The sequence below is a fragment of the Camelus bactrianus genome, chromosome 17 (assembly GCF_048773025.1).
Source record: "Camelus bactrianus isolate YW-2024 breed Bactrian camel chromosome 17, ASM4877302v1, whole genome shotgun sequence".
Classification (NCBI taxonomy): Eukaryota; Metazoa; Chordata; class Mammalia; order Artiodactyla; family Camelidae; genus Camelus; species Camelus bactrianus.
Window position 1 is genome coordinate 25,697,988 of NC_133555.1, and position 10,163 is coordinate 25,708,150.

Sequence of the window (10,163 nt, forward strand, 5' to 3'; positions counted from 1 at the left end):
TGCTTTTGAGCTGCAGCGGCTGACTTGAGTTGTTTCCAGGGACACTGTACGGCTCGCAAAGTCTAAAATATTTACTGTTTGTCCCTTTACAGAAAAAGTTTACTGACATCTGTTCTGAGGCCAGTAAGGAGAAATAGAATTTCTGTATGACACTATTACAAATAATGAACAAACTGCCAAATGCCCCTGTTTAAATGACTGTATGAATTTGCAGTGTATAGGAGAGAGTATTTCTCTATATTTACCCCAATTTTTTTATATTATCAAAGCTGACTTTTTTCTAATCTTATGGGGTACGATGGTATTTTGCTGTTGTAATTTCTTTTTACCTTTTTCTAATTCCAGTAAGATTTTCTTATGTTTCTTGGCTCTTTGTGTTTCTTTTTCTCTATTTTTATAACCGCATCACATGCCTCTTAGAGATAATATGTTAATAAACAAGAAGTAAGAATGACATTTACTGAACATCTCCTGTGTGCAAGGTACTATGCTAAGTGTTTCACAAATGTTTCCTTATATAAGTGCCCCATCAATCCCTGCACTAAAGGTTAATATGACCTCATGGGTGAGGAAAGTGGCTCAGAGAGGTTAAATCACTCACTCACACTCACACAGCTGAACCATGATAAAGACAGATTTCTTTTTTCCCCCCCGCAGGCCTTTGTCTCTAGTCCCTGTCCTTCCCTGGTAAACACTCTGTCTCTGAGTCCAGTGCAGGATAAATACATCAAGTGAAATATTAGTGGGAAAAAACTTCAAGCTAGGGGCACTGTTCTTGATTCATGCTCTTGGCTGTCCAGCACCTTTGAATATTGTCAGGTATCCAAGGGTACTCCAGAGTCTCAAGACAGAGTTGGACCTTGATTCTCTTTGATTTATAAATCTGTATCACATACTACTTTAGGAGAACCTGTGGTTGCCAGAAAATCACGTAATGATTGCTGTAGTTTCACAGAGGTTTGTAGTCACGAGTTCAGTGTAGAAAACGTTGATCTTTTTTTGGAGCCAAAACCTTCCATTTGCATCTTGACTCCCTAAGTTATTTGCTCCGTAACCTTGGACAGTTATTCTGCCTTGCTAGGTCCTGTTTTCCTCATTGCTCACTTAAATATGAATAATAATATTGCTCAAGATTAAAGGAGATGTTTTAAAGAAGTTCCCAGCGCCGTACCTGGCACATAATAATCCTTCAGTAAGACTTGCATCTCTGGCAGATGCGTAAGAGATTATTCATCTGGGTTTTGCCTTTTATGGGGAACCTGGCTTGAACTAGGCATTTCTCACAAACTGTAGTCCCTAGTTTACCAATGCCAGAAGGTCTGGGGAGGGCTATTAAAATTCAGATTCCTAGGCTTCATGTCATCTGATTTAATCATCAAACTCTGGGGATGCCCTTGGAAATCTGCACTTTAAACAAGTTCTCAGATGATTTGGGGTCAAGCAAAAGTTTGAGAACCACCAAACCATCAAAATTCTAATGGCTTGCTATCTTTTTATAAAAAAAAATGCTAATTAAAAACTATCCTCCTTTGGAAGCCAGTTAAGTATTTTAAACCATTTGAGGTCAAGGGTATCATCTTTACATGTAAGTTAGAGTTGCCTGACAATACTTGTAAGATCATATCCTCTTCTATTAGCAGAAATGCCTTCTTTGCCATAATCCTTACAGTGTGGCCCTCTGAACTCTTGTTTTCTTTGCTAAATATGCTTTGATAAGGTCAAGTTCTTTAGATGATAGATGATGTACTAATTTAGAAATGCTGTGTAAAATATTTTGTTTGATTGTGGAGTTGGTTCTTTGTATTCCTTGATTGAATTTCTTACAGGTTCTTACCTTAGAGGATGGTAATAGAGTCCTTCCTTTTGGGAAGGAAAATGGTCTTTATTGTCTTCATTATTAGGCTGACTCTAAGTCCTAGACAGGTTTTGAACTTGGCACTGATACTGTCATCAGTCATCTGTAAGGATGTCTACAGATTTCTTGCCTAATCTCCCAGCCTTTGTTCACGCACTATGCTGTAGACCAGTTCTCAAAGTATGTTTCCCAGTGCAGTGTCAGGATTACCTGGGGACTTACTAGAAATGCAAACTGCACAACTCCAGAGCTCCTGAATTAGAAATGTGGAGGGGGTGGGGCTTAGCAGTCTGGTAACAAGCCTCCTGGGTGATCCTGATGCATGCTCAAGTTTGAGAACCAGCTAGGTTTTAGAGTTTAGATTTAGGTCTTTCCTGACCACCTGATCTAAATCTCTCCGTGGCTCACCCACCTGTCTTGTAAGTCTTGATCATTGCACCCTTTCTACCCTCATGATTTGTAGTTCTGTATTTATTTGTTTTACTTGAATACCGTCTGTTTTCTGAACTAGATTGTAAACTTTGTGATTAGGAAAACTATACTTGTTTTATTCACCAGTATATCCCCTAGCCTGTAGCACAGTGCCTGACATGTGGTGGGTATTAAATAAATATTTAAGCAAATGGTTGAGTGATCTATTAATATGAAGTGACTCAGATTACATTTCTTCTCTGCATTTTTTTTTTTTGCTTGTTTGCTTTTTGGTTATTGAGTAGACAACCACACAATACCAGTTTCATAACTAATCTGTAAGCAGTTTACATGGATGATTTACAGGCTGCACGCATGCACACGCACACACGCGCACACACACACTCTCACACTGCATCCTGCAGTCAGCCTGCTCTGCAGCTTTCAAATCCAGTGGCAACGTCTTTACCATTATAGATGTTTTCATTTCAGGGGAGAGACAGTGTTCAGTTCACTTAATATGCACTTACTGAAGAACTAACATGTAGCACATCAGGGTCGGGCAACCAGCATTGGAGTTTTCATGGTGGTACTTGACTAAGGTCTTGAACTCTGCTCGCCTAGCAGCTCCAGTGTTCTAAGCCACACTCATTGTGATGCTTCACATCAGGAAAACTCCTCCATACCTCTGCCTTTCTTTTCCTCAGTAATTCTCTCCCTCTCTCCCTTTACCCATCCCCCAACCCTCTCTCTGGTCCTCCCTGTAAAACTTCATACTCGCTCAAACTGTCCTTGAATTTATTTACTCCTTGGTGGCTTTCCCTTCTATTTAATAGATTTCTCCTCTGATTAGTCCTTCAGATCTTCTCTAAAGGGCTGGTGAAAATCAAGTGCTGCCTGCAGGTAGAAGAATTTCCAGTCTCCTAGAAGTGGACTCTCTTTTTTCCTATTACCATCAGCAGCAGCAGCACAGGTTTAAGAGGTGGGTGTGGATTTGAATCTCAGCCCAGCCCCTTCTTGGGTGAGAAAGCTTGAGTCAGGTTCTTAGCTTCCAGGAACCAGAGTTTGCCACCGGTAAAATGGACAAAAAGAACAATTACCTCCTGGCATGGCTGTGAGAACAGTGTGAGATCTGCAGATCACCCAGCTCATCATTGGTGCTCACTGTATGATCCTTACAATTGAAATATATTGGGTACAGTTCCCATGATCTTCGGAGAGACTAAGAAAGCTGCAGAGGGGAGGAGATTTTAACAGGCTACATTAAAGTAAAATTTAAATCATGGCAGACGGATGGGAGATGGAGACTGAATTTCTTAAGGACCTAAATATGAAAGTAGTCTCACCTTTCTGTCCTCCTACACAATTGAGAAAGGACCTGCTAATGGATTATGAGGAATGCAAGCTAATACAGGCTCCTTTCTCCCCTCCTCTTCTTAAATAAATGACAGTAAACTGGCCCCCATTTTATTTTGATAAACATTCCAGGGCTAAAATCCTGAAAGTGATGATAACACAGGCGAAAAGGTTTTCATTCAAAATAATAAAGTTACCTTTGTAAAAATCCTGTTTTTGTTAAGAGTGGGACATTTAAATTTTTTATATTTTACCCCAAATTATACAATGTGTGAGGTCTGTTGAAAGCATTTTCTCTTTCATAATGACCATCTGACACTTTTTGTGTGAGCTAATCTAAAACATGATTTTTAAGTTTTTACCTTGCCAGTCCCAAAATAAACCAGCATCTTCCCTGTCATTTGCATTATGTGGGAAATAAACAACCTTCAGCTGGAAAGACTCAAGCCAGAAAGATCAGCCAATACACTGCCAGTAGGTCCAGAATTACAAAATACATGGTATTTAGCAGTGACTGTCTGAACCCTTCAGTGCTTGGCAGTTCCTGAGTGTTTTTGTAAACGGCTCTGTTCCCTGGGAGTCTGTACTCCCAAGTATAGTGGTAGGATTACTGTCCTGGGCACATTAAGTGGATTACTTTCTCAGAGGAGAGGAAGTTATGGAAAATGATGTGCCATTGCTCCCCCTGCAGTAGGTGCTGGGCTCTTGGATCATTTCCATTTTGAAATAAGCTTTCCCTCTTATCTTATTTCTTAACGGGAGGCAAAATGTCTTACTAAATAGACTGGAGAAAACCAATTCATCAGATTTAAGAACTAATTTGAAAATGATCTGATTGGTAAAAAAAAAAAAAATGTTGACATCAGTCTCTTGTAATCCAGGCTTTCTTGGGAACTTAGATCCTTGTCCACCTGTGCAGATATGAGTGCTCTATGTGTATGTAACATATGTGACTTGAAGTCTTGGATATATGTATGGGGAGTTAATGCTTTCTCCCAGCCATTCTCCTTGACTATTTAAGTTTTCCTGTCTACCTCAGGATCCTAGAACCTTTGGTTAACAGGAAGGTAGATGTATGTGGCAAAGATGAAAACTTGATGTTTTCTGTCTTTCTACTGCATGTAAGAAGAGAGAAGATCTTGGACTGTGCTGTGTGTTTGCAGGGAGTCACCAAATAAGCAGAAGGCTTACGAGGAGAGAAACAAGCCTGTATATATATAAACCTCTTAAATAACATTTGAAAAATGAATTTTAGGGTCGTGAATCTTCTGTCCTACTCAGTAGTTTTCCAGGAAAATTACTTCACTCACTAACTCTTGTGTTTATAAAATAAAATGAAGGAGATACTGTTCATCTTACATATGGAAATTCAATTCTGATTTTTAATACAGTGTTATAAAAAGTGACATGTATATATTTTAAATACTTATCCATAAGGTGTTACCTGCTTATGTCCATTATTTTCAAAATTTAAAAAAAAAAAGCAGTTTGAACACATTATAAATTTACCTTTTGCCAATGAAAATATTTTAAATCATTTCTTTTAGTATTGTTGGCCACAGTCAGACCTTGTGAGAATCGTTTGATACTTGTTTGGTTAAAAAAAAAAATAATGTGCATCAGTCTTGTAACTAAAATGCCCCCTATAACCTGCTGATTTTTCTTCCTTTCTCCTCTTTTCGATGTTGACTTCCTCTTCCTCAGTACTCTGAATTCCAGAGAGGCTTACAAATCTTCAAAATTACCTGTCACATTGTATCATCTGGGTAAAGACTCATTTATTCCTGTTTGCTTCTCAGTGGTGAACAGTCTCACCTAGATTGGGCTGAAGTGCTTAAGATCTATTTGCCTCTCTATCTGGATGCAAAACGAACAGCTGCATCACAACTTGACATCACTTTTTCTATTTAATTTTGCCTGTGCATTGAGCTAAACAATGACAGATTTTCAGTATTCTGAATTATCCTCTGTTTTGCCTTTATTCCCTTAAATTTGTATTTCTTATTAGAATTATTAAGCATTAAAATGGCACTTTTGTTGTTAAGGTTGTTTTTGGTCAATTTTCCCACTATTTAAAGTTGAATGTTTTTTATTATTAACGTTGAAAGCTTCTTCAGCCTGCTTTGTCTGTATCACCCTATAAGATTTTAAACAGATGAGATGCCTGCTTCTTTGCTTTTTAAAACATAGTAAATATTCCTCACAATTAAAGTTACATCCAGAAGAAAACCTAAGTAGTCTGTGTTGCATACGAATACTTGGGCTTGCTAAATGAATTTGCATTATTGTGAAAAATGAAGATTTTGCATTGTTGTGATGATAATCTGTTTCTTTCTTGTTTATTTTAATTGGAAAATAACTTGCTCCCAAGGAAGGATGACTTTAAGTGTATTACTGAAAGCAAGAAAATGTTCTGCTTTTTTTCACAGCTTGAGTAAGTTATAACTAGATCACTGAGGTCTTAGTCAGTGGTTCTTAGAGGATTAGGTAGTAAAACTAACTTCCTCTGGAAAAAGAAATAATACAGACATCCCAACAAGTGGAGTTTCTCGTTATAAGCATCCAGAGTCTGAGGTTACAGATTGACTGTTATTTGTTAAGGCCAATCTTTAAATTTGTACATAGATCATTGCCACCTTCAGTAAACTGAATTATGCAAATATTCAACTTTACAAGAACTTGAAAAGTACAAATTTGTCTTAAATTTGACTCGCTTTAGACTACTTTCTCTAAATGAAGGATTATGATTAATCTGGGAATTAAATTTGCAGTAGCCCTTGGGTCAATCATTTCTTTACCTAGTTTTTCACTAATGGTTCTGAAATTAATGGTCATTGACTTTAATTATAATTGTAACCAAGGCAGACTAAAAGAACTTGGAGCTTATGATTTAATTTTCCAATATCCACTATCATATTCCATCTTTACAGGAACCCAGTGAAGTGGGTATTCTTCTGTTTTGTGAAGGAGGAAATGAAGGCTCAGGGACACACTAAGGAATTGGCAGAAGCCACCCAACTCTTAAGCTGCAGTGCTGAGAGGTTTGAGCCCAGAGAGTATGACTCCAGATTTTAGACCCGTGCTCTTAATCTCTGTGCTATATAGCATCTTATTAGCATCCACTAAAGAATACGCAAGTAACTCTTCTAAATACTCTAAGGAAAGCCATTTAGGATCATAAAAAGAAAGTCTAGCCTCAAGAATGGGGATTGGTCTTTCCTTGAGGGCAGGTGCCAAGATAGAAGTGCATCAATACCAAAGTTTTGATACTAATATTTAAAAAAAATACTATTTTTTCCAACTTCTGTATTATCTACTCTACCAATAGCTCTAAGGAAATACCAAATCGGTAAGTAGATGACACACTTGGCCCAAGTTCCTGACCTTCATTTTCTATTGTCAGTTACTCCTAGTTGCAACCCTCAGCGCCCGTTTTCTCTCCCTGACTTGTTTCTCTTCATCTCCCTCATTTCAGTCTTCCCATGACTTTGCTGTGACCTTTTTGCTTTCCTTGTTGTCTTCATTTTTTGTCATCTGCCTTCGAAGATCCTCAGATCTTTTTCTTTTTGTTCATTTCTTTGACTGTGATTTCTAGCCTCATTGGATTTCACATGGAGTGAACTTCTTGGGTATCTGAGTTCTTAAACGCTATGGATGTAGGTAGTTGTTCTAGGAGGTGCCTAGTAGGCAAATATGGATTGAGAGTTGGGTGCGGGGTCCTAGGATGGGATTTGTTTTAGAATTAAATATTCAGATCTAAGTCTGGAAGCCCAGTTTAACCCCAATCTTTAGCTCAAGTCTCAATTGAAGAAGTATGCTGATACATGAATCATGTCCAATGTGTTTAGTGAGCTTGACTTACGGGCTGTGATGTTGCAAAAGCAGCTTACTTGAAATGAGTTTTTACAGAGTAGATGTGTCTGTGTATGTCCATGTATGTTATATATAAACTTGCCCATGTTTTCAGAAAGGTACTTGATAGGTACTGATCGAAGAAACTTGAAGAAAGTTCTCTTAGATACCTTCAAAATGAGGCATGTACTGTATGTACAGAGTAGAGTCCTTGTTTAGTATGTAACTGATGCTTAAAAATCGGAATATGGCTTTCACTGTTAGTAGTGTCAATGAGTCCTGGGAATAGTTGTATGAAACTCTTCTTTATGGATCTACAGTTCATCAAAGGGAAAAGAAATGTAGAAGTATTGTTAAATATATATCTGTGTGTCTTTATGCATATTTACAAATATTTAAATATGCATCTTACCTTTGAATATTGTCTAAACTTGGATATTTTTCCTGATTCAGAAGTTGCATGAGTCCTTCATAATAGGTGTCTGATCTAGATAAATTTTGAGATACTCAAGAAGATTTAATCACTTCCTTACGTTTTCAGGTCGCCTGATCTATAGGAAACTTTGTAGTAACACCCTTCTTGGCTTACTGAGCATCTCTAATTGTTAGGCTTCCTCAATGTTTCCTGTTTCACAGACTTACCAACTGAGGCACAAGGTGGGTAGCAGGTAAATGAAGGAGAAGCAGAAGTACCATACCCTGACTCCACATCTGTGCACATCAGTAGAGTTTTGTAATGTCCTGAGCAATCCAGTGTTTCTACCAGTAACAGCATTGCCTTGGTTTTAAGCAAAAAGAAGTAGATACTACTTAGATTAAGCAAAAAATGAATTTATTGAAAGTCTCTTGGGTAGTTCACTGTACACTTGGTTGGTGATTGGAGAACGAGACATGGGAATGGGCAGGATGCGGTAGAACTTAGTTACAGACAGCAAGTGCTACTTAACAGTTTTATGAGGTTACCACAATTGGAAGCAGATATTTCTAGTTCTTTTGAGTCTTTTGGTTACTATCATCAAGGTGCAGATTTCAAGGTGAGAGTATCCAATTGGCATCAATTAGGACATGGGCCCAATCTTGGCAAGGGCACATCTTCTCCAATAGTGGGCAACGGTGGAGATGATGATTTTGGAGTACAGTTATCAAAAAGCCAGGGAATAGTTGAGTTGCTGGAAATAACAAAAATCTAGTGTAAATATCCCATCCTTCTTTAGAATTTGGCTTCCTCACGAAATCTGCCAACGACTTTCCAGTGAAAGCCCATTTTGAGATTGATCTTTACATGAAAATGATTAACTTGATCCACAAAACCTACAGTAAAAGCAAACGATAAAGAAAGGAAGCTAATAAAGGAAATTGATTTATTTGAAGTGCCGTGTGTCTCTTTCGCTTTCCTGCATATAGCAGGACAGAATTAGTGGCAGCCTTGGCTCCAGCGGTCTGCCGGGCCAGCAGTAATAGGTTTAAACCACGCCTCGTTTGATTGTATTTTGTCTGAATCAAAGGACAACACAGCTTTGAGTTTGCCTGTAAGATCGCCTTGTTCTGAAGATCAGGAACTTTTCAGAGGAAAGCATTCTTAATGGAATTAGAGGAATTTAATTTACTGTTTTGCGCATCGTGTCCCGATAAACTTTTTTGTCTTATGTGTGTGCCTGTGTATGTGACCATTTAATAGACAGTCATTCATCAACATTTATCAATTGACTGAATGTGTTTTGAGCACTAGGGGATATGAAATTACAATACCAATTTTTCAGATAGTCAATAGGGTACCTAAAATTCATAATAAGTGCAGAATAAATGTTGGCTTTTGTTATGGTAATAGTTACTACAAGTATCTAATAATAATAAGTACTTACTATGTGACAGGCTCTACCAGTTAACACTTAGGAAGTTGATGGTTATTGCTTTGTTACCAGTGAGGAAATTGAGGCTTAGGAAGGCAAAGATGGCCATCTTTATTTTTTTTATAACTTTTTTTTTTAATGGAGATACTGGGGATTGAACCCAGGATCTCGTGCATTCTAAGCATGTGCTCTTCCACTGAGCTCTATCCCCCACCCTCAAGATGGTTATCTCTACTTGTAGACAGAAAAACTCAGTCTTGCCCAGGCTTTCTCTACCCTGTCGGTGTTTTCTGGGGTGGGTGAGCGTTGGGGGACCGTTCTCTGCACTGTGGGACGTTTCGCACCATCCTTGGCCTTTATTTGCTGAGTACCAGTAGCACCCTTTCAATTGTGACAGCCAAAAATATCTTTAAAAATTGCTAGGTGTCCCCAGGCAGCAGGAGGGTAGGGGAAACAAAAGCACAAAATTGAACCCAGATGGAAACCACTGGTCAAGCTTGCTTGAAGGGAAAAAAGAAATACACTGCAAGATCTGTGTGACTGCCACCCCCTGAAGCCTGGATGTCCTTTTGTCACTCTCACTCAGAAATCGGGTTTCACGGTGGCTCCTGCTGCCTTCTGTTGCTTTCTGAGTCAGATACCAGGAAGACCTCTGTCATGTAACTGTGCCCTCCCGAATGGGAGCCTGGGAAAGTGAGTTCATTTCTCTGGCTTGGTGAGTTGAGACCCATAATATTGGCAACTGGCTGGGGAGATGGGACCCACAATATTGGCAACTCCTCAGATATTTAGGCTTTTGTTTGGGCTATGTACAGTCTGGTTTCGGGACTTAACTTGCA

At 38.6% G+C, this 10,163-nt stretch overlaps 1 protein-coding gene and 1 non-coding gene across 9 annotated transcripts in view; one reads left to right on the forward strand and one right to left on the reverse strand.

Annotated features, from left to right (window-relative positions):
• FHIT (fragile histidine triad diadenosine triphosphatase) overlaps positions 1–10,163 on the forward strand; it is a 1,253,716-nt gene that overhangs the window by 674,981 nt on the left and 568,572 nt on the right. The gene's annotated exons all lie outside the window — the stretch shown is intronic.
• Positions 9,464–9,535, reverse strand: TRNAS-AGA (transfer RNA serine (anticodon AGA)). Its single transcript has one exon. It is a non-coding gene; the product is annotated as a tRNA-Ser (tRNA).